The sequence below is a fragment of the Anneissia japonica genome, unplaced genomic scaffold, assembly GCF_011630105.1.
Source record: "Anneissia japonica isolate Jap-2015-1 unplaced genomic scaffold, ASM1163010v1 scaffold26_len2425191_cov177, whole genome shotgun sequence".
NCBI lineage: Eukaryota > Metazoa > Echinodermata > Crinoidea > Comatulida > Comatulidae > Anneissia > Anneissia japonica.
In genome coordinates this window covers 50,719-60,193 of record NW_022685220.1, presented here as the reverse complement: position 1 = coordinate 60,193, position 9,475 = coordinate 50,719, and positions in this window count along the sequence as shown.

Genomic DNA, 9,475 nt, shown 5'->3' with positions numbered 1-9,475 from the left:
AGGGAGGGCGGGGTTTCAGGAAAGTACCGGTAACTATGAAAGTATACCATGTCCATGAGTTAACACAGTTAGCGCATCCAGTGCTTTTGCTCACGGTGGCTGGGAGGCTGGGACACACCCCTTTTTGCTTATGGCAGCGGAACGGATACAGTACAGAAATCCCCGGCCCCTAAAATTTTACGAGCCATGATTCACTGAAATGATAGTCTATTTAAACCTAGGCTTCGGTCCATCACTTACAGAACAGACTTCCAAAAATAGGCCTACCAGCCATGATTTTTATCTTTTTAACTTGTGGTATGGAATAATAACCACACCCGTGTCATATCTAACATTTTGACCTGAATTTTCATTCGATTTTAAGGAGAATGCCTTTTTCCTAAGGCTATAAAAAAGGTCATGTTACAATATACTTTATTGTCTTAGTTCAGACAATAAATAGGCCTAATTAATTGTATCAATTGTATTACAGACTTTCAGAGAGGTGAATTCTCATACCGTATTTATTCGACTAAACGCCCCGCTTTGAATAAACTTCCCCTCGAATGAACACCCGTACCCCAGAAGTCTAAACTCACCTACTGACTGTAAACAAAACGAAGCAACACTTTCTGTTGTTCTACTGAATTACATTTTTTAGTCTTTGTAATCACATCACATTTTGACGGTTATATAGGCCTATAGGCCCTATGTGTAGGCCTACATTTACAGTGAAATTAAGGGGCGTTTATTTGAGATATCCTTACCGTACAGTATCCATTTCACCAAAATAAATAAACGCCCTCTTCAAATAAAAGCCCCTCAAAAACCCATAAGCACCCCGGGAGTTTAATAAAAAAAAAAATAAATAAAATAGGCCTACCGTATTTCAACACACTAAAATTTTTTTATGGGGATAATATTAACATTTTTGACTTTAAAGTTTTCATCCAATTTTAAGAGAAATTAAAGTATTTTTGAAAGTCTGAAAGCGAAATTTCCGGATGTTAAGAGGTGCCAAATATGTTTGCGCCTCAGCCAGGGGTAGCGCCAGTGGATGCCCCGTCACGGTAAGAATTTTTTACTGATTGTGAGAAATTTATTAAAGCCTTACAACACACCGGGTGACGATCTGACTTCGCCCACTTCGCGCACGTCTGTTGGCCCGTGTGCGCCTACAAACATTACGGTACCGTTCTTCTCTGGAACTTACAAAAAGAAGTTTTTTAAGTAATTGAACTTATACAGTAGGCCTATACGTTAATATCAAATTAAACTCTTTGAAAAGCATTTTTGCATATGAAAGAGCCATTTCTGGGCATCTGGATGACATAGGCTATTCTTAAATGGAGTAGGTTAATTTATCTCATTAATCACCGATTTTGCAATATAAAGAGCAATATTTCTGGCTGCTGCAGGGGTGGGAGTTCCCCCTTTCGCCACACTGGATCTGTACAGAGAATACTCATTACCAAACGCATAGAGACCTCGTTTACTTGCACTATATAAATTCCATCTATTATTATTATTATTATTATTATTATTATTATTATTATTATTATTACCATTAGTAACAGTATACCATCATTTGGCCTATCATCCTAATTGTAATCAATATTATCATCATCACCACCACAACCACCACCACATCATCATCATCGTCATCATCATCATAATCATCATCATCATCATCATCATCATCATCACCATCATCATTATCGTCATCATCATCATCATCATCATCATCATCATCATCATTATCATCATCATCATCATCCTCACCCTCATCAACATCACCGCCGCTATTCTGTTGTTTAATAGCAAGGAACCAAGCTCTTAAAATGTGCTTGTATTTGGTTGGGGCGTACAAGTTAACAAAATTGAATAGAACAAAAATGAATGGAAATGGATGGAACTCTAACTTATAGGGAATGACTCAAATGGCTTAAACATCCAATGTCACATGACATAATATTGACAATAAAATGACAATGGTCTACAGTATTTAGGCCGATTATAAAATGCATAAATTTACTGTACTTTAAACATGGAAACAATTCTTGTAAATAAATGTTTTATACATTACAGAAACCAGATGAAACTATCTTAACTTGAGTACAGTAGGCCTACTAGGCTGAAAGTTGACTTCGAAAATGACGATGATGGCGCTATTCATTAATGGGACAGCAAACTGACCAAACCTATCATTATTTATAATACTGGATTTTATGCTTCTGTAAATGTGATCAGTATTTAATTAGGCCTGTTGCTATTTCGCATACATACTTTAAGGCCTACCAATTTCTTTAATTATAAACAAAAAAGGTACAATGATGTATCACGAGATGTGAAGGTTTTGTACGGAGGCCGCTTTATATATAAATAACATGTATGGTATGCAAATACGCAGACCGACCCGTTGGCTTACGAGGTCATAAACCCAGTTACCTATATATCCTACACATAATTAACCTTTTCCAAGAAGTTGTGTAAAATACGTAGATTCACCTCTATACACTTTTTGTAATAAATATCCTGAAACAATTAATTTATTGGAACTCTGAAAAAATGTTTATAAATTTGGAATGAGTTGGAAACTCAAAATTATGTAATCCTATATCGATCGAAGAAATGACTGCCGGCGTCAGTTTATTAACGTGCATATTACTGAACGTAGTGTTTCCAATATCATATAAATATAGGCCTAACTTTTTTTCAAAGTTAAACTTTAAAGACCTTGATTGTACAGTTTGTAATTTTCATTTATCCTTATCCTTTGTCTTTTATTGACTGTGTGTGAATTTTGTTAAAGTGTTCCTGATAATGACATAATTAATTTTAAATATTTAATCCCAAGACGATGCCACGTACCGTATTTCAATAATTTTTCAATTTAAAAAAAAGGTTGTATAAAAATAAACATTATCAATAATAATGCGATTTAATAATATATTATTAAACATATCAGACAAGATTGTGTGCCATTTTGATATGCTTAGAACTGTAACGTTAATCATGCTGACTGAAAAGCATTATTATTGGAGGATATTCTTCAGTGATAAACGAATTTTTAACTATTTTTAATTTTTAAAAGCAGGATAAGCAATAGACTTGGTATTCAATTCAATTCAATTTCTTTCATTGCTGCATACGCATGATGAGCCAATATCCACATAAATATGACAGAAAACAACTGTCTATGATAACTATGTATTAAGGGGTAGAGAGTCACTCCACTAATAATAATAATAATAATAATAATAATAATAATAATAATAATAATAATAGGCCTAATAATAATAATGATAACAATAATAATAATAATAATAATAATAATAACAATAATAATAATTTTAATAATAATAAGAATGATAACAACAAAAAACAACAACAACAATAATAATAATACATATAATAAAAATATTAATAATGATAATAATAATAATAATAATAATAGTAATAATAATGATGATAATAATAATAATTATTATAATGGTCGACTTAGAACGTATTGATGTCTTAATGGACCTAATGGATAGATATTAATGTAGATCCAATGAACCGCATACCCCACCTAGGATTAAAAAACAAAAAGAAATGTTTGGAAATTATTGATAAGTGAATTTGAAACAATTAGAATTACTGATTTTAAAGTTAACGTAGATAAGCCAATGAAAAATGGAGCAGCTTCGATGTTAAGCTTTTTCAAAACAGATTAACGCCTCCCTCTTGTTCCCCTCAAATTTTTCAAAATTATTTTTAAAAAATGAAAGAAAGAAAATTATATTCAAATTGAAGTTTGAGAGTGCCATTTCCGGCCGGAGAGTTGCCAAATCATACCTGCAGCCCCAACATGGTGGGGATGAGGTGGTCTACATCCTCCATCTGAAAGTTCCTTCCTGGCAGTAGCGTCACGCTCGGGTGCTGACGGGGGGGCCGGAGCGCCAGAGCCACATGCACGAGGGGCCCCCACATTGTCGTTTAAAAAAATATAATATAAATTATAATACCATAGGGCCCTGACAATTTTAAACATTGAAATTGCACTGTCCTGGCATCATCATACAGAAACCGCAATATATCTCAGGGCTCATGTAAACAAGCGGTTTGTCTTGCAAAACCACACTTGATCGATGTCGCGCGTGACCAGTTTGAATGTAGGTTACTAAAACATGTTTTAAATGCCTAGGCCTATACCGGAAAGTTAGCCTCATCTACATTGGTTTTGTCATAAAATTGTCTGAAATGTTTCATCAGTCATGGACCATTCTTTTGTTCTCTGACAACGCAATTAACAGTTCATAAATGCCATAAGCTCTGAGCGCGAAGGGGCTAAGCCACCTCGGACCCCACCATGGGGTCTCAAAATTGCATATTAGGGCCCCCAATAACAGTCAGCGCCAGAGCCCCACAAATAGGCCACTGCTTCCTGTACCCCCCTCTATTTCGTATTCCTGAATCCTAGAAGGGATTGTTATATGTACAGTAATAATGGGCCGTTCAGTAGCTGCTGTATTTAAACACCATAAGGAAATATCGTTGTATAAAATAAATTTATATTTCAAATCTTTCAGCGTCGGGTCGAGGGGAGGCAAATGGGGCGCTCGCATCACCCCTAACCGAGTGCAGCCAAAAGTGTGAAATCTTATTTAAGAGACTGAATAGCTAAAACTCCGAAGCTTCAAAGGGGAATATTCCCTGGACCCCATAATAAATAGGTAAGAAAACTTCTCAAAACCTTTCTCCTCGACCAGGTTCTGTCACCTTCGGACCTCAGGTCCTCGATTGTCACTCGCGCCACCCAGGAAAAAAAAATCTGTATCCGTCACTTATAATACAAAACGCACAGGCAATTAGAAATTAAAAGCAATGTACCTGTTTTGAAGTAGTAACACATTGTTTAATGTTTTTGTAATCGTGAAGCCTGTCAAGTGAGAATTAAAACCGCTTGCCCTGGTTAACCTCAGAGGGTTGACGGAGGAAAAATAGATGAGATCGCCCTCTATTGCTCAAGTGTTCACGATGTACAGTGACTATACGAGGAATGATGGATGAATGAACAGAAACGAGATACTGCACTGCACAATACAATAATAACTTTATTGATTGCAACGCAAGTCGACAACGAGATGCATACAATAGAATGAAAGCAGTTTCTTCACATACGTACCATAATAAATACAATATTCATCTAATCAATTGTTTGAGGTGTTTTTTTAAATATAATATTGAAGTGTTATATAAGGGCTTTCTGGATCTGCATTAGGCCTAGTTGGGCGCTAACGTTAAGAAACCTTCGTGAGAAGAAAATAAACACAGACGTATGATACAATGATGTCATAGAACTGTTTCACTATCGTCACGAATTACAGAGAAATTGGTTGTGTAGCCTAGAGACAGCCTCATGGGGAAAGAACAAAGAATTGGAATGACGTAATATCGCTTCAAGATACTTATAAACCAATGTCATCTGCTGAGTTAATACTGAGAGCAAAAGCAACCTGCATGCAAACTTAACTTGTGTAACAGTGTAAAAGAATGTCTTTTTTTATTTATTTATAAGAAACAATTTATCTAAAATAAGGAAATTATATGAATTTTATAGAATGTTGGCTTGTAGCTTGTAAACCTCCAGAAGATTAAAGTAGGCATCTTGTATTTTCTTTATTTTCACTCGCCAATCGCAAGTGGAGGCGGCAATTATTATCTCGACGAATTTCTAGGAACTCAAACTGATAAAATAGGCTAATTAAGTTATATAGGCTATTTAGGCCTACAATATTATACATATATTTTTTAAGTGTTCCTCGTCTGGTCCCTTGCGCATTTTTTTTTTCAGTGGGCCGTACCTCTTTTTCATACCGTAGTTTTATGAGGCAAAACATCGTAACATAGTCCTACGTTAGAAATGCTACCATTTCGTAAGAAGGTTCGATTAGTAGTCCGCGATCAGCATGCATAGAGTACGCCTTGTCCTGCCCTTAAAGTATTACAATCGTATCAATACCGGCAATAATACCATAAAACCTCGAATAGAAGCCCTGGGCTTCTTTTAGGACCCTTTGGATGCTGTCTCTTATACACATCTAGATGTGTATAAGAGACAGATTTCGTATTCCTGAATCCTAGAAGGCTTTTTCTGGAGATTAAGCCCGTTGAACTTCTACTCGAGGTTTTAAGGTATTGCTTTGTTTTTAATAGCCTTGTGCCACATTTAAGGGAAAAATAATATAAGAATGCTTACTGCTGTTGACCCAACCTACTTTAATTTATTATTAGATTGTTTCTGTTAAAAAATGAACAGTTTTTCCTTGGAAATGATAGTCCTGTACTTTTAATAGGCCAGGCCTACAATGGCTTAATACTCGTAAACTGTTATGTCTTCCGGCAGCCACTGGCTTTAATAATCTATATAGTAACTACTGTAGGCCTATATGACGACCAACAAAAAAAAAGTGTTGCACATGCGCGTATACAGGTCTCCGTGGGACGAATGGTATACTGTTTTGATAGCGATGTAGTAGGGTCGGATCCCGCCAAAGACACATTTTCCAACTGAAAATGGACTCGGATCTTTTAGTTGAATTTGGGCTAGTGCTTGATACGATCATAACATCATGTTCGTATATTTGAGCATTTTTACTATTATTTATCTATTTGTTTATATCGTGTTTACGGTGCTACGCAGCAAACCTATTTTAAATATTATATGTATTTGAAAATGAATTTATTTTTCAACGAAAATATTTTAAAGATATTAGCCTCAACATCATGGACAGGAGAAAACGGGCGGTACTCGCTGACTGGGGGATTCTAAAATGTGTTTATTCCTATAAACAACTAGACTGTGCAGCCCTAGACAACTCTCAATTGCAAGGGTCACTACGTCACGCGCTTACACAGTTCCTGCTTTGGTAGGCCAAATAAAAAAAATAGTTTCTCGTCCACTCGCGCATCCATTTTCTCTGCCTCAATAATCTTTTTTTTTTAAATTTTTTTATTTCCTTTATTTTACGAAATGTACGAACATCTGGCTAACTCACGGTAAAATTCCTCTCTCGATGGTTTGTGGTTGGGGGTACATTATGGTTTGAATGTCTAAAATTTTTAATTTGCTTTCAATGTGCCTACTTGGTGAAAGTGAGAAATTAGTAGCTGGTTCCCATCGACCATCTTGGATTTGCCATCTCGGAGTAAAAATAAAGTTCCCTCATTCTTCTTTTCTTTTATTTTTCAAAATAGGCCTATTAGGAAGAGAAACTACTTTTTTTTTAACTGGCCTTATCAACCGGTTTGTGTTCTCAGAGTTCATAGGCATAGACCTATAGGAAATTTAATTACTGACTTACTGACCTTGTTCTCAACTCGATTCCAAACCATCATTGTCAATGACAGCATAATTGGCTTGATAGGGGCTAGACCGGTTATGATGAAACATGGGGTAAGGCCTACTTGGAGTTAGACCGGCAATGATGACACATAAAACTGATATAGAACGGTAATGACGAAACATGGGGGTAAATATAGGTCGGCAAAGACAAAACGTACGGCTTGTTACTATATTAGGAGATGTAAAATAGTCATACAATAGCAAAAACAATACAATGTTAGCTTTAATACTTACAATTAAGAAATACCTTGTAAACAAAGTAAATAAATAATAAGCGTACTATAGCATGTAAGCCCCATGAGGGAGACAAACGGTCAACAAAATGTAGCTTAAGTTACAAGATGCTGATTGGCAATGAAAGCATTTGACTGATTGGGGCCAACGACAGAGTTCCGCTGACCGTCAACGACCTGTGACGTGGTAAGTGTAGACTGGCAATACGAACAACGGGGACCAGGTCAACCGGAGATGACGAAATATGGGGTTAATAAATTAGAAACTAAGACCGGAAATGAAGAATTCAAGGCCTGAGAATGACCGGATCGGTAATGACAAATATAAAGGGGTTAATTGGCAGGATCGCAGACAATGAGGATATAATTCGGTTGATGGAGGGGAGACCGAATAATACAAAATAGGTGCAGACTAAACCGACATGACAAAATAACTAGAATTGATATTAATTAAAGGAACATTCAGAATATTTATATTTTACATAATATAACCATTGTAGTGCATTATATATATAAATGTTAACAACCACTTTCAGACCAATTATAAAAATTGTACTTCATAATAAAAGAAGCAATATTAAATCTGATAGTATTCTGTATTTAATAGGCCTATAAGGTTTCGTGACGTGAAAAAGAAACAAAACAAGAAATAAAATGAAATACGGTAACACGTGGACACAATTATATCTAATTACACGCTCACTTGAGTATGTTTTCCGCTGTCGAATAAATTTTCACTTATAGAGGGCGACAGACTAAGCGTTAGTAACTGCTTACCTTACCGCGAAAGCTCGCAGCAAAGGTTATCACCAACAACGTTTCTTTCGCAGCGACCTTCACGCGTACTCGGATGCGTAGGGCTAATGGGTTCCATCACCAACTGTCCAGCAAATGATTTTATCTCGCCACCACTGAAGATGACCTCAACATTGCAATAGACTAAACATAATATTAATTGATTAAACTAAGGCGTCAAAACTATTTAAATTTATAAGCCTCTCCCACCACTTCGTACGGATACAACTACTTAAAATAAGTAGGGTTTGCATGGCGAATTGTCAATAAATAGTAAGATATGTTTTCGGTACAACATGTGGGATATGCTACACATCTCAATTGATGGTTTTTGGTTCTAAGAAGAACCGTTTGAATATAATAGACCTTTCCGGAGTGTCAATCAAACTTATCAACTGACTAATCAGAACAGCGCTAGGGATACGCGCGCGTCTCACAAACACACGTGTTGTCCCACAAACGCACGTGTTCGCGTATGTTTTAACATTGTGGGACCTTAGCAACAATATCCAAGGGGCGGGGCTTAGCGGAAAGGTCCATTCAGTGTTCTTCTCAAGCAAAATAACATCAATTGAGATTTGTAGCATATCCACGTGGTGTACTGAAAGTATAATTATTATCAAATAAAACAAAACAGCTTTATTCACAACCAGGCCCGTAGCCAGGTCATTTCAAGGGGGGTTCTCTGGGCGTGTGGTTCAGGGGACTGCCTAAGGGCCAGAGCAGTTTTTTGTGTTTAATGGGTCTATATAATGTTATAAAAGCAGTTATGTTTTGAAAAAGATCTATGTAATAAAAGGTGGTAATATAATAAAATTGGAAAATATTTTTGAGAATTTGCATGTTTTAATCACACCGAAAGACAAAAAAAAAGAAACCTCATCACAAAATCAATATCAATATAGGGGCCTACTCAACACATTTATTATTATAAAACAAAACAAGCTATATAGGCCTATAAAGTAATTTACAGAGAATTATGTACAGTACTTATTATTATAATATATAAAACATTTAAGAAGTTTTGTCTTGTATTAACTTAAATAATGAATCTTCCAGTAGGCCTATATAAAAAAAA